The 27,640-nt window shown below is 45.2% G+C and overlaps 1 protein-coding gene across 3 annotated transcripts in view; it reads right to left on the bottom strand.

Moving 5' to 3' along the window:
* The window catches only part of TNC (tenascin C), a 69,814-nt gene extending 65,548 nt beyond the window's left edge, over positions 1-4,266 (bottom strand). For all 3 annotated transcript variants that reach the window (XM_017829245.1, XM_017829246.1, XM_017829247.1), the window contains exon 1: positions 4,030-4,266. The gene's annotated coding sequence lies outside the window, so the exon portion shown is untranslated. The remainder of the gene's footprint in view (positions 1-4,029) is intronic.
* Positions 4,267-27,640: the final 23,374 nt, after the last annotated feature.

Genomic DNA, 27,640 nt, shown 5'->3' with positions numbered 1-27,640 from the left:
CGCTCAGTTACATCAGCCATTGAAGGATTTCAGAAGGATTTCAGTAGCTGGAAGAATGCCCAGTTTCTAACTTTTCCCACATGTGGAAGGTACTTAACTTCAGCTCAGACTGGACAGAGGTTGAACAGATGAGTGGACAGCGAGCACTGAGTGAGGGGTTGGTTTCACGCTTGGACAAACCCCAGGGCTCGGTGGAAACCGCGACGGCTCAAAATTGTCTCTTGGGGTTGTTCATTCTTCTGCTTCTTCCTCCTTTTTTCTCTCCACTGTGCAAAGAACTTGTTTTGAACAGCTAATAATAGGAATTGGAAGCTCTCTGTGGCAGGGAGCATCACTTATTATGTCTAAACTTCTAATAGAACAAAGCCCTAAAATGCTGAAGTAACATTTACATCAACATCTCATAAACCCCTGCACAAACCAACCAAAGCCATGGACAGCAAGTCCACCTTGATATCAAGCAGTTTAATTAATTAAATTGCACCTTATACATTCATAAGCAATCTGTGCACGTGCCTTATTTTTCAGCTCTTGAGCTCAAGTTATGATGTTTTCTGTCCAGAGCTCACTAGTCCTACAATTGCACTAGTTTTGCAATTTCTGAGCCTGGATGAGGATCAAATACTTACTCAATTCCCTCTGATTGCTGTTTTCCTTAGTTTCCTGCTTCAGCATCAATGATTCTTCTGCAATATTACATCAGCAAATTCCTTAAAACAACTAAGGGGAGCTATTACATTTCACAGTAGTTTCAGACTCCTGTAGTTTATAACCACGGGGTTTGGTCCAGAGCTCAGTCTTTGAGAAGGGTGTGCTAAACTCACACCAGAAATTAAGTCTGAGAAAGTGCCTGTTGGTAAATCAGAGCCCAGTTTTAAAGCCCTGTATCTCAAACTGCCACTGTTCAAAACAAATCCCTTTTTATTACTGGAAAGCTGAGATTTCTAACTTTGCAGTGATGTAAATCAGCCATTCCTAAGCCTCGAGTTTTATGAGCCACTGGACCTTAAAACTGCCAATGGCCCCTCAGCTCAGCAGACTGTGATGGCACCTGTCCAAAGACAAATATATCAACCCACAGGCTTCAAATTAATCTGTTTTTCAACCAATCTGAATTTCTCATGCTTCAATATATGTCTCAGAGTCAGGCAGGTAAATGTGTGGCTGATAATGAAGCAGACACCATCCTCCCTGCATTCCAGCTTATTTCCAAATTCAGTATTCAACCACAGACACCAGGGTTCCCTAATGGAAATATCCCACTGAATGGGAGCTGTTTCTCCCTTATAGGACAACCATTTACATCAGATACTCCTTATACAATCCAGTACCATTAAATGCCATTTAGCACCACTCAAACCTCTGGACACAAAGCTGGATGGACAGAGGTACCTTTGGGTTGTACCAGGAAAACAACCACAGAACTGCCCAAGAAGGTCTAGTTTTCCAAATGGTTTTACCAGCAGGGATGAAAGGGTTAAAATTCTGGCTTTAAACATCACTGTTTCACTGCACATTTGCTTTTTGGTTCTGCTTCACTCTTGAAAAGGATGAAAAAGTCCCGAGAAGAACAGACTCTGCCATTTAATCTCATTTTCTTATCAAAAAGCGAAACAATACTCAAGAACAAACTTTGACAGTCTCTTTATAGCAAGTCAGAACATCTTGATACATGAATAGACCTTGGCTTTTTTTTAGATGTTTTATAAAAAGAAGTGATATGAAAAATAAGCCACCTGAGCTGAATGTCAAACACCTTTAGAAATGCTGTTATAGCAACACGATAGTTAAGTTTAAGTGAACACTGAGGAGAAATGATAATGATGAAAAAAGAGAATAGATTTCCACTAACAAAAAGTCTCCAGCTAAGTTGCTCAGAATCCGTGGAGCACATTTTAGGTTGTGCTTAGGGATATTCCCAGTAAGTTTTAGCATCTTTAGGCATCAATATTTCAACAAGGAGAATTGGGACTGGTTGGTTCTCTCTCCCCGTGACCACCATGTACCTGCAAGAGATTTCTTTAGCAGAATTTCTGCTTCCTCTCCAGCTGAGACATGAAATTCTCATCTGCAGGCTGGGGGCTTTTCAGCAGATCCTTTGGCTTTCCCTCAGCTTTGGAAAGGCTGATAGAGTAACTGTAGTTAGAGGATTAAGGGCTGGAACTTGCAAAGAATTTTCTCCGGGCTGAAAGGAGCCAGAGGATAAAATTAATGAGGAAAAAATATGGGAAAATAATGCTAATTTTGCTGCTTGAGGATAGTGAGTGTGACAGGTCAGTGAGGGGGGCAGGCAGTGCCTCTCACTCTGCCTGTCCCTGCCCAGCTCAGGTGAACATCCTTCCCTGGGTACCTGGGCACAGGTGCAGCACCTGCACTGGCAACACCCTGAGAACTCTTCCAGCCACTTTCCAAAGTCACTCCCAGAGAAGGTGAACTGCCCACAGACCAATTCTCCTCCTTTGGCTAAACGGTGTCATTTGATCAAAGTCCATTTGCTTGGATTTGCTCCTGAGTTCCCCGTAGCAGTGAAGAACACCCCAAAACACACCACAACACATTTCTGCAAGAGTTCCAAGGATTCCAAGGGCTGTCACTGGTCCCCACTGTCCAGCTCATTCTCAGACCACAGCCCACCCTTCAACTGTGCAACCTGGTCTGGGTCTAGTGGTGTCCCTGCCCATGGCAGGAGGTTGGAGCTGGAGGAACTCTAAGGTCCCTTCCAACCCAAACCATTCTATGGTTCTATGATTTCACAAATCAAGTCTCACAAATCAAGAGAAACGTCTTTAAAAGGCAAAAGCACAACCCCAGCACAATCAAACAAACCCCAAGTATAACATTCATCAGGAAGTGTGTAAAATGAATCCCCAATATGATTAAAAAAAAAAAAAACTGGGAGAGGAAACCAAACACAACAGCTGGACAATATGGCTTTACCCAGTTTGTAGAATCACATCCACCTCACTGGTTTATAATTTTTTATGAAGAAAAATTTGATAAGTATCTTTATTATGCTTTTTAATTTTACAACGTCTCCACTGGCCAAGAGGACACGTCACCATCATTTCAATGTGAACGTATCACTCTCCTCCACTGTATCACACAGACTTTACAGAAGTTTAGAATAACTGCCAAAAACTCTCTCTCCTGGTAGCCAGGAGAGGAAATCAGGCAGGGAAAACTCTGCAAAGGTGATGTAACACGAAGTCTTCAATAAGTGGGCTTAGCTGCTAAATGAATCTGCCTGTGCTCACCTTCTCCCAGTCAGCTTCTCCTTTTTAAGCCCATTTGAGCCTGAGTGGTAAGTGCAGACACAGTCATGCAGAAAATCTCAGAGCACCAGGGAGCAAGTAGCCAAGACGTAAAATAAGTGTCTGTTTTTCCACGATGATGGGCAATTCACCCCCCTGCTCCCAGAACCCACCCGGTAAAGTACCGGCAATAAGACACCAGTTGAATCTTCCTTTGTCTTTTGCTCCCCACTCCAGGCTGATGTTACCGGAGTTTTAAAAGCAACTGGAGCCCCGAGGGGGTGGGGAGGAAGGTGACAAAGGCTTCGGTGAAAAGGAGCGTGCAGAGAGTAAATTAACACAGAAAAGGGCCCGACTCTCATCCGGTCACAAGGAGCTGAGCAGGAAGAGTTACCTGGGAGTGAGGACCTGCACGTGGGTTTCGTCTGGTTCATGAAGCGAGGATGGGGGAAATATTTCTATCACTCCAGCAGCCAAGAGGAAACCCCAAATCTGCTTTCCTACCCTTCCTGTCAATTAGGTTTCCCTCTGTATTTCTGTGGATGTCCAGCACTGATCTAACTCCTGCTCCATTCATTCATGGGATCAGGCTGGGACAGTTCTGACATTGTTACACCGGACAATAAAGACAAACTCAAAGCCAGGCGTGCTCCCATTCCAAACCATTCCCCGAGAGGATCCCTGACGGTTCAGCCTGATGAGGGTCATGACAGAACACTGGGTCACTGGGGGAGAAGACCTCCTGACTTTTTGTTATTCAGGAAGGAAGCAGACTTACCTTCCAGCCTCTGCCGGAGCTTAGATCCCGCTGGGAGCAGTCTCCATGAAATAAATAAGATGTTCAATCAGCTCCCGGCTCCTGACTTCGCTGCCGTCCTGTCAAAACTCGGCGAAGTTGCGCTGCCCGATGCCGTGTGCGAGCGTGTGAAGCACGGAGAGCTTTGACAGCGAAGCGAACTGGTCACCTCAGCCCGATCCTGCCGGGTTTATATAGCTGAGCTGCAAATCCTGATCCTTGGCTCCTTCCACTGTAATAGGACGCCTGAAGGCATTTTTTTTTTTTTTCGGTGTTGCTTTAAAGGAACAGCCCCTCGCTTTGGCTTTGCTTCTGAAAGAGGCACACGCACCCTCCCAGACACACGCTGTCATACACAGCACACACACACACACACACAGAAAAAGAATTTGCATGCAATTTATGGCTAAAGAAGGAAACCCCTGAACCATTCAAAGGGAAAGTCAGCTCAGGGCGAATGACTCAGAAAGCAGAATATTTTCCTTACGGCATCAGCAGAGCACGTTAGCAGGAGTTTTAATCCCCCTCATCCCCGTTATTTTAGCGTTGTGAAATAGTAGCGAATTTACATCAGACCAGGGGAATCACAAGCAGGGTTTAAATTCTAGTAACTCCTACACAAATTAGTGGGTTACGTTTCATGCGCAGGTTTTGGTTAGGTTCGTGTAAATTGACCCCACTCCACTGGAATCAGCTGAAAAATTCAGATTTACACAAACACAAGGTCTGGCATATCCCCATCGTTTCAAACCTGTGATCTCCTTTGCATCTTTTTTCACTCCATAGGGAGAAGAGTGCAGAAATCAAGAGAAAAGTCTAGTGAGCAGAGTTGTAGCCTGAGTCTTTGTGGGGGAAAAAAAAAAAAAAAAGGAAAAGGAGAGATAAAAGCCTGAAGGGAACACCACACAGGAGGGATTCCCTTTCTTCTCAGATCTGATAAAAAAAGAGATTGCTTGGCTGTCTGTGTGTAAAGATAACCCAACACTTTTGTGAGGCTCCTGGTTTCCCTGCTTCCCATCCCAGAGCTGTCAGTGGCACACAGAGAGCTCAGCTGGGACCTTGGCAGGGCTCTTTTTTGTCTCTGACTACCCTTGAACCTCAGGCTGGTGGCAAAAAGAAAAGATCACAGTTAAAGGATCCTCATTAACACTGGTTTCCCTCCTACCTGACACTAAAAACCTGCCTCTCCCTTGCCTACCCCCCACTGCTGGGTTCCCTCGGAGTTTTTTCAGTTGTGGGGTGGGTGGCACAGGGGGAGAGAGGAAGATGAATCTTTAACTTTCAGGTCTGTCTTCTAGATAAAGGATGGAATTGCTCTGGTGTTGGATGATTTAGAAAGCAAGGTTTTCCCCGAGGACACTGAAAACACAACCCACCGTTCCTGGGATCCTACTCAGGAGCAAAGATGCTCATAAGGATAAAAACTGATTGCCTGGGCCTTTTGGATCATTCATTCTGAAGGAATCTCCTCCCAGCTGGCCTTTCCCAGGCTCCAGGGGCTCACACAGCACTTCATGAGGGGATGGCACAAAACCGTGCCAGGGCAGGGTCAGGTTGGATCTCAGGAAAAGGTTCTTCCCCCAGAGGGTGGTTGGGCACTGCCCAGGCTCCCCAGGGCAGTGGGCACAGCCCCAAGGCTGCCAGAGCTCCAGGAGGGTTTGGACAACACTCCTGGGATTTTGGGGGTGTCCAGGAGTTGGATTTGATGATCCTTGTGCGTCCCTTCCAGCTCAGGACATTCTCTGATTCCGTGGTTCAGGATTTTTTCCTTTTTGCTGCTTCACCAGCCCAGCACTACCAGGAAGGTTCGGCCCATCCTACACATTTAGAAAAGGATGGAGGAATTCCTGGCCCTGAAATTCTGACTCGCTCTTTCAGAATGGCTATTTTTGGAGACCGTAAAATGTGGAACTCTTTTGCCCACTGAACTCCTTAAATTTTCTTTGCTGTGGCTTTCGTTTATAACACTGACCCCATGTGTGTGTTCTCTTATGTCCAGCAGTATCTCTGAGCTCACACCGAGCTCCCTCCCCCCTCAGCACGTGGCACAAATTTCACTTATTTCCGAATATGAACGCTCATTCCCAATTTCTGTGTTAATTTTTTGCCATGCTGTGTTTCACAACATTCATGCCCTGAGAGAAGAAATGAGCCTCTGGTGGAGAGAGGGTCGGAAATGTTTCCTAATTCCTGGTAAAGGCTTTGGACCCCCTTGGGTTGCTGATTTCTTACAAGTACATCTTGTTCCCGACGTATCCACCACTCTCACGTGTAATGGGATTATTGAATGGAGTCATGAGTGAGTCTTCAAATTTTTGTGTGTAATTCTCAGAATATTCTGCAGCTGGTCCTGGAACCAACCCGTGTCACCTCTGCCCCAGTTCTAGAGTGCTGTGGAACACCCCTGGGATGGTTTGATCCCACAGGGGCTGTTCACTGAGGAGTTGGACTCGATTATCCCTGTGGGTCCCTTCCAACTCAGAGTATCCTGTGATTTAGGGATGATTTATAATTCAATTAAATGTGCACTCGAGACCAAAACCTCCACGTGAGATGTAACACAACTTTTCCAATAAAAGCAGAATGGGACTCAGGAAAAGACAGTTCCTCATCCTGTAGTTCTTTCACAAACAATTGCAAAACAAACAATTGCAAAACACTTAATTTCATTGTCCACACAGAAGAATCTACACAAAATACTTGGAGTGAAACCATGGAGAGCAACCTGTGGGCTTTATTTTGGGAGCATTTGCTAATACCAGCTTTTCTGCCAAATCTTTTCTGCCAGCAGTTGCTGAACCAAAATTTAAACTATTTTTTTTTTTCTCCAAAAATTCTCCACCCACTTACCTGCCTTAAAAAAAAAATAAAAAATGCCATAGGAGATGAGATTCAGGTAAGAGTTCAGGCCTGTTCTTGTTTTATCTTTTGGGGCTCACCCATCCTTAATCAGTCTGTTGCAAATACTGAACCATACACTGAGTCACAAGCAAATGGTGACAAGAAAGAACAGGGAAAATGTATTTTAATCAGACAGATGGCTTCAGGTTGTGATCTCTAACAAGCAGGACCAGAACTGGATTCTGTGCCCTGTGGTGCTCTCTTTCATTAGATAAATGTGGATAGCAATTGATTTTTTTTTTTAAATGAAAGGAAGAGGGGAAAATTGAACACTGAGCTTCATATGCTGGAGTTTATTGCTGTGGTTTTATGGGCTTGCAAGCCAATATAAGAGGTGAAATTCAAAGATGTACAGAAGATCAGAGCAGGGAAATAATTTAAGGAATATATTGATATTTATGAAAGCCTAAAAGAGACCAATGAAATAAATATTATTAAATATTAAATAAATATCATTGAAATGCAAAAATATGCTCATTATTACAAAATTGTTACAACACAGGTAATTAGACTTAGTTCCAATTTAATACCTGTGCTGGCTCACCCAGCCCTGGGATTAATCTCCTTTGAAGTATTTGAGAGTGAAAACTGCCCTGAATGTGAATTAACACCGTTAGTGGAGCCTGAGGAGTCTCTTGCCATGCACAGAGTGCAGCCAATTTTGACAAGCAGCAGATGGGAATGCTGGAATGTTCCAGGGAGCCACTGGAAAACAACATCTGAAACAGAAACACTGCTTTGGAGCAGGGGAACACATTCCTGACTGGGACAATTTTAGCAGTTTTCACAGGGCTGATCCTTAAGGAGACTTTAAAGATCCTTTCCATGCTCTGCTCTTGTGACTGATGATTTCAGGTCATCATTTCCAGATCCTTTTTCACTGGACATCCTTTCCCTACCTTTTCTGTCTTTCAAGACCATGTTCACAAGATTTCACTGATACAGGATCAAGATCAAAGTATTTTTTCTTCCCACTTTCATTGCCTTCATTCCTTTACATCTGTAGGCAAAGACACTTCAGTTAATTGTAGTTCCCCATGCACTTGTAAAGGCAGGAAAGCTGAGGCCCCATAATGTCCATTAAAATATTAACTATCACGCCATAACTTACAAAAAAATCCCCCACTTGACAAATTTGTGATTTTTAAGAGAGAAGCTCCAAAAAAAAAAAAAAAAAAAAAGGAAATTTCCTCTATTATTTGTATCTATCATTTTTATCAGGGCATTTCTCAAGGGTTGCATTTATTCCCTAAAATGAAGAACCAGGAAGCAGCTGTTTAAGGGGCAGATCCACGAGGTTTGTGCTCTGCCTGGACACAAGGAGAGGGCTGTGACAGAGGCACATTCAGCCTTTCCTTAAATGCTTTTTGAAGAGCTCAGTGTGTCTTGGCAGCATTTGCACAGCCTGGGAAGACCACAAGCTTAATGACAAACAAGCTGTGATTGAGCAAATATTGGTGGTTAATAATATTTCAAGTGCTCTTCTCACACACAGTGGGAAAAAACTTTGTGAGAGTGGAGCCCAACAAGTTGGGTCCTAAAGCTCTGAAAAGATGACCTGGATTGTGCCTTTCCCTGATCTGGAAAATCTTGAAAAAGAGACATGAACACACTGATAATATCCACCAGGCAAGAGTTTGTTGTTAGTGATATCACAAACACAACGAGAAGCCAGAAAGCTCCACGCAAAGTTCCCCCAAGAAAAATCGAAGAAGAAAAGAATAAATAGGCAGTGACAACTATGCCAGTACATAAATATTTTCCATGCAAACTGCTGGGGTCAGGCTCTGGGACACAGAGTGACTTCCAGTGTTCAGAAATATCTTTGGCTTTTATCATATTTGCAGCAGAATTTATTAGAAGTTTATGAGAGAAAATATGGGTTTGGCTGTGTATCAAGGTAGGAAAAGTTACGGGGAAACTGCAGCAAATTGCTGAGGACTGAGGGAGAAGTGAAGCTCTCTGTGGGATGGCATAAAGATTTATGAGCATTTTAGCAATATTGCTAAGTGGTTAATCCATAGATGGCACAGGGAAAAGAACTCAATTGTAAAGGTTTTATACTGTGCCACACTAATTTGTATCCTCTACGAGCCTGAGTTCATAAAAATGCTCAAGCACAGGCTTCTCTCCATCCCAAAATACTTCCCTGGCATCATGATTTTAAGATTACTGGTGTCAAAATTCCAGCTAATCACGTTAAACACATCCTTAAATGTCTCACGGGCACAGTTTCCCTGCTGAAGTTTAAGTGAGGAAAACAGCAAAGCAAAAGGCTGTAGTGCTTATCTATCCTGTAAAAAATGTGTTCAACTAGAAGTCATTCCCAGCCCCACAGGAATGAGGATTCCTACTGCAAATTCATAGAATCCCAGAGTGGTTTGGGTTGGAAGGGACCTTAAAGACCATCTCATTCCACCCCCTGCCATGGGCAGGGACACCTTCCACTAGCCCAGGTTGCTCCAAGCCCTGTCCAGCCTGGCCCAGAATCAGTTAAGGGAATCATTTCCAACCTTTAAAGTAAAAAGTTGGTTTTATCGTCTGTCTTAAACCTAAAGCAAAACCCTGACATGGGAAGACACTGTAGAAAAATGGGACAGAGGGTTTTCAATTGTACACCCTTCAGAAATTAAATTAAAGCTGCTGTTTAGCCACGTTTATAAATATTATATCACCACTGGAACTCCCATGAGAGAAGGTGAGCAAGCATAGAGACAAATTAGGATTTATGATACGTATCCAATCAATGTCCTATTGATATAATCCATAAAAAAACACTTATGGATAAGCAGCTGTGTCCATTTTGCACAGTCTGACTGGCTTTTATGAAGACAGTCCTGATTCACTGACAGGAGAGAGAGGGGAAAAAACATTTTTACAGGAGCATGGAATGACAGGACAAGGGGAATGGCTTCAAAGTGACACAGGGCAGGGTTAGATGGGATATTTGGATGAAATTCTTCCCTGTGAGGGTGGGAGGCCCTGGCACAGGTTGCCCAGAGAAGCTGTGGCTGCCCCTGGATCCCTGGAAATGTCCAAGGCCAGGCTGGAGCAACCTGGGCTGGTGGGAGGTGTCCCTGCCCATGGCAGGGGGTTGGAATGAGATGATCTTTAAGGTCCAATCAAACCCAAACCATTGTGTGATTCTATGATTTCTATTCAAAGCACTCTGATAAGAGCAGAAGAGACCTGTCTGTCTGTCTGTCCTTTCAGCCAAAAAACAAAGGAGCTCTCCAGGAGGAAAGCTGAAGGAATCTCAAGGTGTGGTTGAGAAGACAAGGAATGTCCCAAAATAACTAAAAACACTGTTTGTGTTGGCCCTAGACACTGAAGTCTTCAAAGTATATCCTAAAATAGTTTTAAACTAGTAAATCATGGTCACAGATTAGCAAATAGGGATATTTAACCTCCCCTGGAGCTTCTGGGGCTGAGCAGCAGATAAAGCCACTGGAGAATGTCAGGAATCTGGTGAGGGGGAACCTTTGCTCTGTAATTCTGAAGGTGAAGGTGAAAGGGCCACAGAAATCCAGAGCCATGAGGCTCCAGCAGAGCTGTTGGACCTGCACAGCACCTGTACAAGTGTTTTAGGGTGAGAGTTGCAACTTATCTGCTCATTTTCCAGGAAGAACCAAATTTGGACATTGAAGAGTAATATCCCAGGAGCAGAGAGAAGGGGCTGGGAAGTCCAACAGAGGCACATCATTGAAATATGATTCCAGCTTCCCCAATTACTAACAAAGAGGTTTTTACAGCTACATTTCCTATTTGTTGCCTCACAACTTGATAATACAACAAAAACCATGGTCAAGTAACAGCAGATCTGGGATTATTTCCACTTGACTCCCCAGCTCTAGGTTTGATCTTGAGTGGAAAGTGCTAAGAAGTGTCTCCCTTTCCTGTTTTTTTACCCAAACTCTCCCCTGACCAGATGGGGTATCATATCCACATTGTCAAAGGCTGGCAAATCCTTGGAAATGTGGAGAGCTGATCCAGCTGCTCATCCCCAGTTTGCCCCCAGGCACGAAGAGAGAGGAGCAGAGTTTTACCAGCCCAGTTCCTGGTGCTTCCCACCTTATCCAGGATACCTATGGACACAGCAAAGGGGTGGGAACAGGGAGAGGAGCTCTGATCCCATTTCTCTGCCAGTGAGGGGGAGCACAAGCTCTGCACTGTCACCAGTGAGGTCATGTTATAACAGGACCAAAGGAACAGAGGGAGGCCTTTTTTCCTTGCCTTTTTTTTCCCCCAGAATTTCCGGAAGGAGCCCGTACACCTCTCCTCATATCCTGCATTTGGCTTCTTCTGGGACCAGAGGGAAACCTCAAAGCAGATGGGATTTAACTTACTGACATTCTCTATAGCTAACTCAGGTTTTATTAAACCCAGCTGTAATCCCAGACTCCTCCAGAAGCATGAGCTCACTGCTGACGCTGCTCCTGGGCCTTTGGAAAGCCAAGGCTGAGCGAGGACTTTGAGGAAAAGAAGGAAAGAAGAGAGACGGAGAATTCGTCACGAATTTAACCAGAAATTGGAAGCTTGTAACTGAGCCCAGACCAATCCTTTTGTATTTCCCAGCTCATCACATCCACCCCAGACTGAGACTGGAGCCCAGCAGATACAGCAGGAGCAAAATCTACACTAGACTAAAACAGGAGAACTGACTTCTCCTTATCCCAAGTGCCTCTCCTGCCTTCCCTAAACCCCAGAAGCACCCTGTGAACTCCTCATAATTTTGGGGCTCTCTCAACATCAACAGCACAAGAGCAAATTCAATTTAAACATTCTCTCTTGCTTGTAACCACCTTTCTTAACTCAGATTTAAAACTATCTCCCTTTCAGAGCTGGCAAACCTCCACAACTGAATAATCCAAATCATTCCATTTCTAAATAAAGATGCTTGTAACCTATTTATGTGACAACACAAGAGAAATCCTGTTTGCTGCTTTTATGTTGAACACAATTCTTTTATCCCCATACTTTTAGAGTGCCAGTTGCATGTTAATATTGTACAAATACTCCCCCTGAACTTAATAACTTCATATACAAAATTGAAGTTTCGTTCCCAAAAGGACAGACATTTCTTTTTATTTTCACTGCTGATATTGCCCATCAGGATCAATAATTTAACAGTAATTTTTGAGAACAACAAAGAGCAAAAAAAGTTTTGTTGCTGTGTACAGGGGTAAATTCAACTTTTTTATTGTCCCAAACAAATAGCTTCTGCCTGTGATGCAGAATGCACAGAGGCACACAATTAAAATAAGGATCTAACCAAGAAAAACAGGGTTCCTGCTGCAGATCTCTTATTTAATCTGTCATCTCCAGAACAGCCCTGATTATATTAGGGTAAAGCCAGGTTTCACTCATCTAAAGCAATTTTTAAGGGCAAACATTTGCATGATGAGAGTTTTTTGTCCTGTTGTTGATTTAAACCTCATTTATTCTGGCCAAGGCTGATGCCTGGAGAACAGAAGGAACTGAGAACCTCTCTAGCTATCAAATCCCAAATATTTTACTCCCTCTCTAAAGGCTTTTTACAGCCACCATTGTGCAAGGAGCTTTAGAATTGCTCATGTAACAGCTTTAGTGTCCCAAAACGCTCATGTCCAAGATTGCTCATTACAGTTGGGAAGTGATTCCATCCCTCCCAGCCAACAAAAGACACTCCATGTCATCAGTTCCAGTCCATTATAGCCAAACTCAGCCCAAGTCCTCCTACTGTAGTTTTCCACAACCTCAACGTGGTAACAGTAAAGTTTGTCCCTCGCTACTTGTTGCTAAATAAAAAATAAACTATAAAAAAAAAAAGGAGCAGTGGGGTGGGAAACTTGGAATTCGGGACATCAAACGTCTTGGATTTCAACCTGGCCTTTGGCCAAGGGGCAGGAGCACTTGGGGGCTTCACACGTATTTCCCTCACAATATTATGACTGCTCTCTTTATATTTTAATTTTATTTTCACCTCCTGTCTACCTCAGTAGCGTCTGCTCCCGATTTGCTGTGTAATGAAGTGACACAGGCTTTAGGAACATCCCCTGGAACAAAGCAGCCACCCCCACCTCTGACTTCATGGAACAACAAGCCCAGAGCTACTGGGGCAGCCCTGGCACAACCAAACCCCAACCAGACTCTCTGTGTCTGCCCAGGGCTGGGGGGGAAGTGAGTGAGGACAGATTTTCCACCCCGGAGCCAGAGGCCCATCTTACGGGAAATTTCGGTCAGTAAAATGTCGCTGGAATGTTTCCTGCCTTGAGCTCGCCTGGAATTTTTTTTTTTTTTTTNATTATTATTATTATTAAGTTTGGAGAAAACAGGTGTGAAAAATTCGTCTCCATCCCGACTGGGCTCGTTCAGATGTTGGAGACTGTGTGGATCCAGGGCTTCTGTCTGGCAGAGTGACCTGCAGACAGATTCCTGTTCCTAATTATCCACGGGTGTCCCTCTGCCTGCCCACCCCAAGGCCAGCCAGGAGGAAAACATTTAGCAAAAAAATAGTGATATTGTCTCATAAAACAAGCTGCCAGATGGGGCTGGGTGCTTGGAAAGGCACTGCCATCCTCCCCCTCTGGAATTTGGGCACCATAGGGCAGCTGAGGGGGTGAGTTGGAGCATACCACTCCTTGGTGAGCAGCCACAACCAGCTAAATTGTCCTCTGGAGGCAGAGGATGCTCAGCCCCACTGGGAAACACCCTCTTAAATCCCTGACTGCTCTTCCTTTGGGAAGCACAGAAAGGCTCCCTGGAGCCACAAAGGACCTTTCCTGCCTGTGCCACCTCCCCATCCATGTTCCCCAATCCCAAGAACTCAAGAAAGGGATGCAAGTGAAATATTAATATTATTCTTCCTGGCACAGAGCCCCATGCCAACAGTGTGAATGCAACATTCCTCGTTTCAATAGTCACATTTAGGAGGCTTAATATCAGTTTTTAAACAGTCCATAGTGTGAGCAGGTATAAGCAAGACTTAGTGGAGGTGTCACAGCCTTACAACTCTGAAAAACATTAAGATAAGAAGCTCCTCAGCAGGCAGCCAGACAAGAAACTGGGAAAAAAATGCTCTTTTAATTCTGTAGAACTCTCTATTGTGAGCTGTGTATGTTTAAAGTCACATTACAAGTCAGAAAGGACAGTGTAACAGAATTTACTCCTTTCAGCAGCTGGCTCAGACAGCAGAGACACGGGGTCTCAGATCCAGAAATAAAATGTAATAAGTACAAATTTAATAAGTACAGAGAGAATAACAAGCAATGCCTCAGTGAAGCAATTTGCATCTCCAGGCTGATGGACACTTGAGGAAGTTATTAAGATCTAATCTTGGAAGTGACTCCTGGCACCTGTTTCTGTTCCAGCACTGTGGTACAGATGAATAAAATAACCAGCAGTGAAAGAGGAAAAAATTATTTCACATTCTTTACATTGACTGACAGACCAAAGCAAACAGCCCAGTAACGAGAGCAAGGAACAGACAAAATGTCCTGGATTTTCTAACTGAACTCATGTCCTTTCCAGGAGCTGAGTGCAAGAGATGCAGTTGGTGTAAGAGCAATATAGAAGGGAAGAACAGATATTTATCAGGATTTCCCTTCTGAGAGCAAACCAGGGAATTAACACTTTTTACACTTTGTATAAAAAAAAAAAAACAAAACACACACAAACCCCCAAAACAACCAAACCCAAACAAGCAAACAGCGCCCCAAAACAAACACCCCAAACAACAACAAACACCCAAACCAACAACAAACACCAAACCAGAAGCAAACAGCAGAGCTCTCATTCATAAAAGACTGAGATGATTAAAAGCCCTGGGATTTGCTCTCAGAGGCCTGAGAGACTCTGTTACCAGGCTCAGATCCAACCCCTGCACAGTGAACTCCTCACAGCTGGTCCAGAGCAGGGTCACTCTGTGCTGCCAACCCTGCCACCATCAGAGACCTGCCCTGGCCTGTGCCCACGGGCTGGACAGAGAGGTCAGAGAGGCACACAGTGCTTTGGGTTGGGAGGGACCTTAAAATTCATCCAGTGTCACCCCCTGCCATGGGCAGGGACACCTTCCACCAGCCCAGGTTGCTCCAAGCCCCGTCCAGCCTGGCCTTGGACACTTCCAGGGATGGGGCAGCCACAGCTTCTCTGGGCAACCTGTGCCAGGGCCTCACCACCCTCACAGGGAAGAATTTCTTCCTAATATCCCATCTAACCCTGCCCTGTATCAGTGGGAAGCCATTCCCTGTGTCCTGTCCCTCCATCCCTTGTCCCAGGTCTCTCTCCAGCTCTCCTGGAGCCCCTTTGGGCACTGGAAGGCTCTCAGGTCTCCCTGGAGCCTTCTCTTCTCCAGGTGAGCACCCTCAGCTCTCCCAACCTGGCTCCAGAGCAGGGAAGCTCCAGCCCTGGGATCAGCCCAGCACAGGAGGATGGTGGTCCAGGCAGATGCATCCACACACCACAGACATCTGCTCTCCCCTTCCCCTTTTTGCTTCCAGTCCTTCCACTGATGTTTCATTTCAATGCACTTTGCAAAGGTGAGAGCATACAAGATGCACTTCTTACAACAGGAACTTTGTCTCCAGATTCTGACAGAGCAGCAGCACTCAGAGTGAGCTGTTTGTTCCACAATTAACCATTTCAGAGACTGCTGTCTAGACCTGGTCTGGCAATTCCCATTTCCTCACGGAGTTAATGGAGCTGCTCACGTATCACAGAGCTTTTATTTCATTGTATTTCTTTAACCATGAAATTAAATCTCTTACCTCATTAAGGAAGAATCTGATGAAAGGCAGATCTATTGATACATTTACCACAATGGTAAAGGACTGCCTGACCTCCAGGTTGCTGTGGATTTAATGTGGGAGCCTACAATAACTTCAATGTTTTAACTGGGCAGGAAGAGGCTGAGAGGAAGGAGAGCACTCAGGAGCAAATTCTGCTCCTAAAGGGGTGTAAATCTAAAATAACTTCCCTGAAAAACAAACAAAAAAAAGGAGTAATTACTCAGGTTTTGATGGGTGCAAATGAGTTTTGGCTCCTAAATGACAGGTCAAAAGTTTGATGTCTTAGGCTGGAGGAGAGGAAGTGGTTAATGTTTCACTGCACTGTAAAAATCCAACTGTGTCAATAGGCTGAATTCCACCTGGAGACAGAAAGTTTCTAACTGTGGGCAAGCTTGACATCAGAAATGCAAAGGTGCAGCCTCCCAAATGGCATCAGGAAACACGAGGCGAGACATAAAACGTCGCTGGAATATTTTCTTTACCTGCGGAATATGAATAATGCAAGGGTGGAAAAACGGGGGCTTGGGGACCCCCAGGCCTCAGGGTGTGCAAATCTCAAATTCCTCCCCGGGTTAATAGGCCTGTTTGGAGAAATGTCAACAATGTGGAGCCCGTTCTACAGAGCTTTCTCCAAATGCCCCGTGTCATTTTGGCTTGGAAAGCAGGCTGAGCACAGCAGGAGCCCCAGCTCTCCTCAGAGACTTGCTAAGCGTCATTTAAATGCTTTCTTTTGGCTTGTGAAGTGCAAAAGCTGCACAGGAGGATTGGGGGGTGTACTAAACGTGATTAGAACTTATTTATTTTTTTCCATGAAGTTCATTGATGGAGGTTCCCGATCACAGAATCATCCTGAAACTTCCAAAGCAGCAACTTCCACTTTTCAGATGAGGTGGGTAAAGGTTGGGAAATGCCACCACCAGTGTCATGAGTCTGAGAGTGCAACATATTAAAAAAGCACTTGGCTCTTATTATGACTTGGATAATCAAGAATTATCATATCATATGACTTAACCAGCTGTCCCTCTCACCAGATCATGGCAGATATTATCCACAAAAACAATGTTTACTGGGAACAAACGCCTAAAATCAAAATGGAAGTGTTAAGGAGGCCTTAGAACTCAAATTTCCTCTCATCCTCAGGACCCACAGCTCACTCAGCACCCCTGGACCCTTGTGCCCAGGAGAAGCCTGTCCAGCACAACAGACACTAAACTGCTGCCAAAATCTGGCTGGAAAAAACTTCTCACCTCTCTCATTTGAGACTCTTTGCACAGTCAGACCCCTCTGACTCCTCATACCTGCAGTGGAAATTCCTCCTCCCTCCCCCTGAACTTAGGATCCAACAGAAGGCTCACAAACACCTTGTAAAGATGTTTTCTCCTGCTTCATAAGCTCCCCCTGTACCACACACAGCTCTTGCAAACAGCTTTATCTCCTTTAAAAAACACATCACGTGGTTTGACATCCAGACAAACGGCAAGTTAAAAATTGTGAAAGCAGCTCACGCCAACTGGTTCTAGGCTGGAGGGCAAAGGCAGCAATGGGTGTGAAGGCACAGAAAAGCAAGTTTCCATCTAGACTGTTTACTGACAGGTTGTCTCCCATCCCAGATGACACTGAAGGTGTGTTTCAGAGTCCCAGGATGGTTCTGAAGCCCTGTTTGAGCAGCACAGAATTAGAAAGTTTCTATGTCTGCAGCTGAGCCAAGCTTCAGCTGCTCTGACAGCACTGACCTGCAGTACAGACGTGCCCAAAGGGGCCATACAAGTGTCTGGCTCTTTCAAATAAAAACAGAAAATAAAAGATAAAGATACTTGCCAAATACCAGAGACTCTTAGCAAATTAAATATCTTCTGGGGTGATTTTTGGCCTGTGCTTTCCTCTTTTGACAGAGGCTCAGGCTGCACCTGAGCAGGTGTTACAGTGCAGGGCAGCCCTGCCCTGGTCACACAGTCCTGTCTGACTTTGCTCAGCAAGACATCCAGGGATTTTCCATTTTCCCTTTCCCAGGATCATTCCTGCCTGGTTGTAGTGACTTCCCTTGAGGTAATGAGCACTTTAAAATACACTTCAAGCACAAAAGAAAGGAACATGACAGCTGAATTGGGGACTGCTAATAAATATGGATTTTTTTTTTTTTGTAAAGCTCTGCACAGATTTGTAAAACTCATCCCTTTATATCAGTGAGGAGAAGAAAATAACAGAGTAGCATAATTTTGCTAAGAATCTTTGCTGAGGAAAAAATGCAGAGACTTTAAAACTCTCTGTGTTGACAGTCCCTGAGTTCTGTTGAGACCTCTAACATCAACTCCTTTACAGAGTTAGCCCTGCCCTAGAATAACAGTGATTTATGGCCTTGCAGCTGTGTGATGTCTGCTGAAGAGGTGCATGTTCACACACTCTAACCCATTTTTGGGATGCAACTGTGCAGCAAAATGTAGATGCAACTTGTGTTGCTCTCACTGTAGCGGCCAAGCTGACTTGGAAATTCTGCCTTTTTTTGTTCAGTAGGTCTTTGTTTTACTGGTGATGTGTGAGGGCAGAAAGGACAGGTGGATTCTGAATGAGTTCAGTGCAGGCTTCTCTCAAGGCAGTCGAAGATCCCTGAAATTTTGGCACAAATAGTATCCATAAGTTCTCTACCTACAGAGTCTTCATGGACTTGTAACACAAGATAACAGAAATAGCTCAGTCATTTAAGTGGGTAATGAATCAGAGAATCACAGACTGGTTTGGGTGGGAAGGGACCTTAAAAATCATCTCATTCCAACCCCTGCCATGGACAGGGACACCTTCCACCAGCCCAGGTTGCTCCAAGCCCCGTCCAACCTGGCCTTGGACACTTCCAGGGATGGGGCAGCCACAGCTTCTCTGGGCAACCTGTGCCAGGGCCTCACCACCCTCACAGGGAACAATTTTTATCTGATAACCCATCTAACCCTGCTCTCTGGCAGTTTGAAGCCATTTCCCCTTGTCCTGTCACTCCTGGCCCTTGTAAACAGTCTCTCTCCATCTTTCCTGTAGCTCCTTCAGGCCCTGGAAGGTCACAATCAGGTCACCCCAAAGCTTCTCCTCTCCAGGCTGAACAATCCCACCTCTCCCAGCCTTTCCTCCCAGCAGAGCTGCTCCAGCCCTCTGATCCTCTTGGTGCCTCCTCTGGACTCTCTCCAGCAGCTCCATGTCCTTGCTGTGCTGTTCCCAGGGCTGGAGCAGCTCTGCAGGGGGGTCTCACCTGAAGGGCAGAGGGGCAGAATCCCCCCCTGCCCTGCTGCCCACGCTGGGGGATCAGCCCAGGGCACGGGGGGTTCTGGGCTGGGCCATGTCCAGCCTCTCCTCCACCAGCACCCCCAGGTCCTTCTCCCAGGGCTGCTCTCCCCTGTTTCTCCCCCAGTGGTGACCCTGCAATGACTCTCTAACTCACTGAAAATTCAAATATACTTAATAAACATGGCTTTGGCTCCCATTGCCACTGTCTGGCCAACACTTAATTCAAACCAGCATGTGACAGACAATCTCGTAGCATCTTCAGTTCAGAGTTTCTTTGCAATTCAGAAGGGGGATGTGAGATTTAGCTGTTCCTGCACCTTGTGAGCTCCAAAGCAGGATAAATCCCGGTGGTGTATTGCTGAGTGTCACTGTGTTAAGCAGCAGCAAGCAAAGTGATCTCACCAAGTCCATTTCTTGGAGATATTTGGATGCAAAGGCTTTGTGAGGGACTGATTTCATTTGGTAGGAATCCCAGCTATAAACAGATTAGCAAATTCTTGTGACAGACAGCGAGCCCTCCGTGAGAGTGTTTATCACTGACTTCCACAGGCAGGGACTGGCCAAACCCACCATCCTGAGACACCAGCAGTGAGTGGAGATTCCAGGAACCACACTCTGCTCAGGAGGGTGCTGCAGGACAGGCTGGGAACTGGAAGATGGCTGTGGGGGTGACGTTCTTTCCAGGCTCTCATTGCAAGAGTCCAGTCTGGAAGCCAGAGGACAGCAAGCCAAGGAGCTCAACACATCTGGGTCTGCAGAGGTGTTTGCCAGAAGAGCCTGACAAATGGATCTGTGCCTCCAAACCAGGCCCCTGAGGTGCCAGGCTGCAGCTGTGTGAGTGAAGATTATTGCTTTGAGCTTTATCTGCTTCAGATAACTGTGGCTGTTTTAGCCCTCATTAAGATATCAAAGTATTAGAGCTGAAAATACTTGTATAGATAATTTCATAAAGGAGAACAAATAAGTATTCCCTGGCACAAATCTTCTTCTTGGTGTAACAAACCACATAAAATCCTTTTGGGCATAAGTCAGGGCTAAGTTTGGAGGTTGAACCTGAAAACCTGTGAATTGTACATTAATACTGTTCTTTGTTTTTCCAAAATCCTCTCCCTGATGGGCCACAGGGCCCGTCCCAGGGACACAGAGAGGGGTTCATACAGTGGCAGAGCCAGAAGCAGCCAGAGCTCCCTGCACCCAGAAAGATCCTCGGCCAAACCAAATCCTTCGTCACTTCTCAAGGCTCCAATGGAATGTGTGGCTTCTGGGAAAGGCAGAACTAGAAGGAAACTTGCTTTGGAATGGACGTAGCTGGGAAAAAACCAGTTTCGGCTTTCCAGAAAGGAAAAAACCCAGCAGCCTTTTCCCAACTTTTAATTAAAAGGTTACTTTTTCCTAATGACTCATGATAACAGTCAGACCCCGAGCTTGCAGACTCACACTCACCTCCCAAAATCTGTTTCATTAGTGTCAGATTGGCTCACTGGGCCCACAAGCACGAGGTTGAACGAAGCTCATGGGTTATTAGAGCCAGCAGGGAACAAACACACCACTGAAACCAAACTTCTGCCCACTTCTTCTGAGATTTTAGTACAGAATTATCAATACAGGGATAATTCTTAACCCGAAATGAGCATCTGCACCTCTGCAGAGCCGTTTGCCTGTCTAGAGCTCCAGAAGGGTATCAAAAATCTGGTGAAGAAGACATAAATTTCCCTGGCCCCAGCTGTGCCCCTCGAGGCTCAGTCATGTTTGCCCTTTTCATTCTTATTAACAGTGCATTCCCTACCAATGATGGCCCTGTTCATAAATATTTACAACAACTGGCTGAATGAAATCATACTTTGTTCCATCCGCCCATCTACACTTAAGTGTGTCAGAGAGCCTAAACTATTGCCCTGCCAAATACAGAGACTTCATGAAATATAAAGCACTGTGCTCCAAGAGAGTTCAGCCAATTTTCATCAGCTGCAGATCTGCTTTTGTATATCTTTTACATTTAGGACCTCCTGACATCACTTGTTTCCTTGGTGTGCTGGGAGATATCCAGTCTACCTGTTTTGTCTGCTCTGGTTGCTGAGGTTTCTCGTGTTTTAGTTGGGAAGTCCCTCCTGAACTTCAGAAGCTTCAGGGCTTCACACACACCCTCTCACACTGCTCCCTAAATCCCTCAGCCTCACTGTGCTTCCTGGGTCTGATTTGCCAACCTCATCCATGGGGATGGGCTCTTTGGTCTGTTCTTTCTTGACCCAGTGTGTGATAAATTCAGCCCCAAGAGCTGTGTCAGGGCAGGGTCAGGTTGGATCTCAGGAAAAGGTTCTTCCCCCAGAGGGTGGTTGGCACTGCCCAGGCTCCCCAGGGCAGTGGGCACGGCCCCAAGGCTGCCAGAGCTCCAGGAGGGTTTGGATGATCCTCTGGGGCACAGGGGGTGACCCTTGGGGATGGGCCTGTGCAGGGCTGAGGGTTGGACTGGATGATCCTCATGGGTCCCTTCTAAAATTCAGCATGTTCTGTGATACAAAGTGTGATGAGTCTCAGCCCTCTGACAGCTCTTATTCCACTCTATTTGTCCAGATGAGTTGGTGCTTTCTCTAAATGCATCACACTGGATTTGGCTTTTTGGCCCAGGGCTTTGGGTTTTTCCACAGATTATTTGCAGAAATAATCTGAAGAAAACTTTCAGATGGGAAGAGGAAGGCTCTAAATCCACCCTCATTTCATCTTCCTCACAAGGAAAACCCAGACCTTTGATCCAATCCCTGATTCTACTGCAGTAGTAACAGGCCAGTTTTTTTCTTACAATATCTCTTTAGAGACAACAAGGCTCTACCCTTCTCAGTTTTGCCCTGTATTTCTATTTACTAGTAAGACAGGATTATTTTTTTAATACAGCTATTAAATATAAATAGACTCATGTGTAATTTCAGCAGCTTTTCTAGTTACTGTTTGGTTTTTTTTTTGCGTTCCTGCCCACTGGCCACTGAAATTGCAGTTTAATGAAGGTTTTGGCTTTGCTGCATTTACCCTCATCAATCCTGAATATAAATAAAGTTTCAGCCTGTTGGATCCCAGTTTGAAGTGTGACACAACGTCCTATTTCACAATATTCAGAGACCAGGGGGGAAAAAGAGAAATCGAAAAAGCACCGAGCCCTCTGAAAGATCAGCGTTGGAATTCCCTGAACCAAATATGCTGCTTTTCCAAGGAAAAGCTTTGCCCTAAAACAGGCTGCTCCTTTACATGTGTATATATCCCTTGCCTTATCTTGTCTTTTACATAAAAGTAATTGTATGTTATTCCCTGTAGTGGTAATGCAGCTTCCCAGGATTTAGATGAAAGGGCCCTCAGAGGATCCACGCTGCACCTTCAGTATACAGATTTTATACATTTCAGGTTTACTTGTGGTTTCTTTGTTGCTTTTCCTTGTTAAATCAATTGGGGGAAAAAAAATTCAATAAAAAAGAATATATTAAATATGATCAAAGTTCAGGAGGAGGAGGAGAGACAGCCTTGCAATAAGTGCCCTGATAACCCCCAAGACACAGACAGATCATTCCATATTCTCTGTGCCTGAGTTCCCTCACCCACTGATACCTCTCTGTCCTTTATTTCTACCAACTTTTCTGGTCCCCTGGACATAACAGAGCAGATAAAAGCAGGACCTGTTCTAAGCCAAATACCAAGTAAAACCAGTGAAATTGAGGACAAAATTTGACCAAGGGTGCTCAATGGATTGCCCACCCCTCCCCTCCAGTTTTAACTCAAATCAGAATTAAGTTCAGCCTCAAAAAGAAAGCATCCACTACATAAACCCACACTTTCCACAAACCTGGAATGTAGTGACATATTCACAAATGATATTAAAGGCAGGATGGTACTGACTGAACATGTGATTCCAGCATATCCCTGCAATGGATCTCTTGGAATAGTTCCTCAATGTCCAGCTACTGTGAGGAATATTTATGAGGCATTCTGAGACGGGTTAAAGAGCCAAGGAGGAGAAGGAGGCAGCAAACCAGCTGGCCTATCACACCTTCTCCATGGCTTTCCTGTCCCTATTTGGAGGGAATGTGAGCTTCCCAAATGTGTGTAGGACAAGCTATAGGTCCTAAAGCTCCACCAGTGAGCCGAGCTCTCACCCCCTGCCCTCCCAGACACAAACTGGTGGGAACCCAGTCCCTGCAGGACCTGCTGAGTTTGTTGTTTGCTCTGCAGTGTTTCAAAGTGCTGCGAGGAAGGCCAGGGGATGCTAAGCAGAGCCGTTCCTTTCCTGTCAAAATGTGTAAACATGAACAAATATGGGGCCTGTCTGGAGAACATCAAAGTCAAGTAACACTTAGCCCAAGTGCAACACCCCAGTGCAACACCCACGGAGCGTGAAAGAGTTCTTGTCTTGCATAGCTGCTGGGGAACGTCACCAGCCCGGGCTTGGGGCATGTGCTGGCTGTGTTTCCACACCCTGAACCTAAAGTCCTTCTTCTTCTATCTGCCTGGAGCCAGATTGTGTCAACCTTTTGTTTGCTTTCAAGTGTCCTGTCCTGCTTTTCTTGTAGCATCCCACGCCCCGAGTGCCAGATGCTGCTCGTCCAGCACTGACTGGCTGCATGTTCTGGCCTGGTGGAGAGTGGAGGAATCATTCCTTTGGTGTCACACAGAACAGAGACAAATGATGTGGCCACACAATCCTCCCAGGCTGTGTGGGTATCCACACAGAAACATCTGCTGCTGTCTCAGCCACAGCCCCCAAACACAGACTTGCTCCGCTCCCTGAATTGCACAGGTATGGAATTGTGGGGCAATTTCATCCTTAAAAAAAACATGAATAATCAGACCCCAAGTCCTGTGTTTATAGATTGTTTACGTGAGGAAGATCCACAAGAAAAATCTCTGCTTGGATTTAAACTTCAGAAGGATATGACATCCCACAGGCCAAGTGTGCTGCACACGGATTTGTATTCAGGGCCAGGTCTCTGCTCTGATGCAGCACAGCAGATTTTGGTGAAGTCATGCTGAGTAACAAGCTGGTCTTCCCTCATTAGTTCATCATTTTGGGTTGCCCTTGCTATTTTAAAAGACCTGCCTGGGATTTCCCATCCCAAAGGTGACCTCCAGGCTGCCCTTCCTCTGTGATGACACAATGATCTCTAATTGCAAGCCCTTGAGAAAATCTTGTAAGAAGATTTTCTCAAGAAAGAGAAAGATTTTCTCAAGAAAGAAGAAATTGTGGACCATTTTTGATCAGCCCTCCCCTCACCCAGCTCGGGTTCAAAACAGTTGGCTGAGTGATTCAGCTGCAAAAATCAGCTAGAACACTACACAGCTTGTAATTATAACAGAAAACCAGGATCCACACACCACATCTTCCCTCCAGATGGGGAATTCCTTCTCCAAAAAGCTCTCTTTAAAGTGTGGACTGACTGTTACTTTATAAGAGAAAGAACAAACTGCTTTCCTTTAATTGTCTCTAGAAAAAAAATTAATTTTCTCCCCCAGTTTTGGTGGGCTGCTGCATCTAGAGCAGGTGTGCCTGGAGATCAGTAATGTTATTAATCCTCTGCAGAATTCCAGACCCTCTGACTGAAGACTCAGGCTCTCTGCAGATCCCAGAATTCCTCTAGGGGCAGGATGGACAGAAAAATCACCTCTGACAATTTTTTCCAAAGCTCTGTTAGAAGAGCTGGATCTCCTCCCACATAAAATAAGTGTTTCCTTTACCACTTACTCTTCTGGGAATAAAAAATGCTTTCACCAGGACACAGAAAGGAAGGCTCTTCTTGCATCTTTTGCGGGTCTTTCACTGGAGAAGTTGGACCACCAGAATAAACTCATTGAGAGACAACTAATGATCTGTAATTCCATGTGCAAAGCCCTCCTTTCAGCCTGGAGAAGGGAAGCTTTGGGGTGACCTAATAATTGTGGCTTTCCAGTGCCTGAAGGGAGCCTAAAAGAAAGATGGAGAGAAACTATTTCCAAGGGCCTGGAGTGACAGGACACAGGGAAATGGTTTTAAACTGAGGTAGAGTAAGATTAGATGGGATATTAGGAAGAAATTCTTCCCTGTGAGGGTGCGGAGGCCCTGGCATAGGGTGAAGCTGTGGCTGCCCCATCCCTGGAAGTGTCCAAGGCGAGGTTGGACAGGGCTTGGAGCAACCTAGTCTAGTGGAAGGTGTCCCTGCCCATGACAGGGGTTTGGAATGAGATGATTTTTAAGGTCCCTTCCCACCCAAACCATTCTGGCAGTCCCTGATTCTATGACAGTTTACACACAAGGGCAACCCTGGCAGGTCACAAACCAGCAAAGCTCCACTGGGACAGCCCAGCCCTAAACCCAAACTGATTTTTCTCCACATCTCCTGGGATTTCAGGGCTGTTTTCACACAGATTCCAAGTTCCTGGGGCACATGTGCCAGCTCAGAGCTCACCTGCACAGGTCCATGGCCACCTACTCCTTCCTGCACAGCCATTTCCAGGCTTACCTCCATCCCAAACCTGCCTGGAGCCACTCAGGAGGTCCATAGGAGGATTTACTGCAAAAAGAAAATAAAAGAAAGAGCATGAACTTCCCCAGCAGTAGTTATTCCCTGATGGAATAGTTATTCCCTGGTCCTGAGCTGGTTTGTTCCCTGCTCTGCCCCAGCAGCCAGGCAGCAACAAACTCCTTTTCCCCGTGCCAGCTCTGCAGCTCTAGACCAGGTCACCCCACAAAACTCCTTGCAGCAAATCCTTATGAAGGCATCAAGCCCCAGCTACACTAAACCTGAATTTTTTTTTCTGTTTTGCACGGCAAATTCCACCCCCCCCACACAGATCCATGACCTAATTCAGTCTCGAAGGATCCGGCAGGAGCGCGCGGAGCGAAAACCAGCGAACAATCTGGAATTATGGCACCGCAGCCCTCGCCCAGGATCTAAGCCATTTCATCCCCGATATGTTTTTGTTACTCCAGACAGCTCTGCGTGTGATTTGTGGCACGAGGCAGCCACACGGGGCACGGCTGCTGCAAATGTTGTAGCAACAACTTAACAAATTCCTGCTCAGGGAGATCAAGGCAACATGACATTTGCAGAGAGCAGGATTAAGCTGCTTTTGTGTGATGCTCCAGAAGGCTTAGGAGCTCTTGACAATTGTTTGGAAAAGAGGGACGATTTTTTTTTTCCCTTCCCCTAGAAACAGATTCTTAAGGAATAAAGTGTGTTATCTGCTTGTACAAAACCCAGTCAGGCAGAAACGTCGCTGACGTTACAGGATTCTGGATGAAAGAGGCAGTAATGGGAGGCAGATGCAATTTTGGGTGATTCAGGAGGCCAATCCAGACCAACAAAGTGGGTACACTTGGCAGGAAAGGAAGTGGAAACATCTCCCAAAAATATTCTGCTCACTTGACTTCACATCTGTTGGTGGAACTTATGAAATCTTCGGGCAGGGCCTTCGGGTTTCGTGGAGACAACTCTGCTCGATGGTGGGACACAAAGCTGGCTCTCTGCACCCCATTCTATTAAAAAAAGTATCTAATTAATTTTTTTTCATCTTGCTGTGCAGCTCGTTCAGCTTCTTGATTTGAAAGACAGAAGAGGCTGAACGAAAAGCTGTTGTTCTTGTGTATTTTAGGAATCCCTTTCCTGCACTTCCACTTCCCTGACAGCTCCCAAGAATGTAGATTCCCAACGTTCCTCATTAAAAGAAAGCAACTTGGCTTCAGCAAACGTATCAGACACAGGAAAACTAAGATCTAGGTATTTTGATGTTGACAGAATTTGACCATCTCAAACAAAAAGCTCCTGTAAACTTGTGGTTATTGATGCTTTTCCCAGTAAAATTCACTTGATATCTAAAATCCCGTTTTTTTTGTGTCACAGGATGGTTCATTCAGCTCATGTGCTGGGAAGGGCTCCACTTTGCCCCCAGTGGGAACCATCCATCTAAAGCCAGTTAGGAGCAGAGAATTAATCAGCCTGAAAGAGCAAGGATGTACATAATTTATGCACTTTATATTAAGCAGGAATTGATGCAAATTTAAATTTTTGAAGTAAAAACTTGGGATAATTCTATCAAATGAATAGAATTACATCCACTTAAGGAATTACCCACTCCCTGGCATTCCCACCACTCTCATGAGTGAAAGGCTGTAGAGGAATATTGTGACCTTTCAGGTGACAGAGAGTTGTTATCCAACAGCCCCTGAAGGGAGAAGCACTAAGGGATAACACTGCACTGGTAGAAAATAGGTGTGGCAAACTGGGCCAAAATATCCTGAATTTTCTTCATCCTTTCTCTTTTTTTCCATCTGACTCCCCGCTTGAAACCTGAACGCCCTTCCAAGAGTTTGGTCTGAATCAGGCATATAGATAAAGGTTAATATATAATGATATAGTACAAACAAAAAAGCATCAAAAGACATTTGCAACTACCAGCACAACCAACTCCTGAGTAAATTTGAAGTAAGCAATGCCACAGCCTTTGGAACCGAGGCACGCTGATGGAGATTGAAGCAGAGAGAAGCACTTTGATTCTGAATTAGACCCGCTGAAATTTTCATTTTTAGCCACATTATTTCACCTGATCATTTTAGTGTTTTCTGAATGCACAAATTCTGCTTCACCTACAATTTCTCTATTAAATTCTATCATCTGTAGATCTATAATTTACATGGATCGCTGAGAGGA

The sequence above is a fragment of the Lepidothrix coronata genome, unplaced genomic scaffold (assembly GCF_001604755.1).
Source record: "Lepidothrix coronata isolate B3197 unplaced genomic scaffold, Lepidothrix_coronata-1.0 Scaffold160, whole genome shotgun sequence".
Taxonomy (NCBI): domain Eukaryota; kingdom Metazoa; phylum Chordata; class Aves; order Passeriformes; family Pipridae; genus Lepidothrix; species Lepidothrix coronata.
This window is presented reverse-complemented; position numbering and strand designations above follow the sequence as displayed.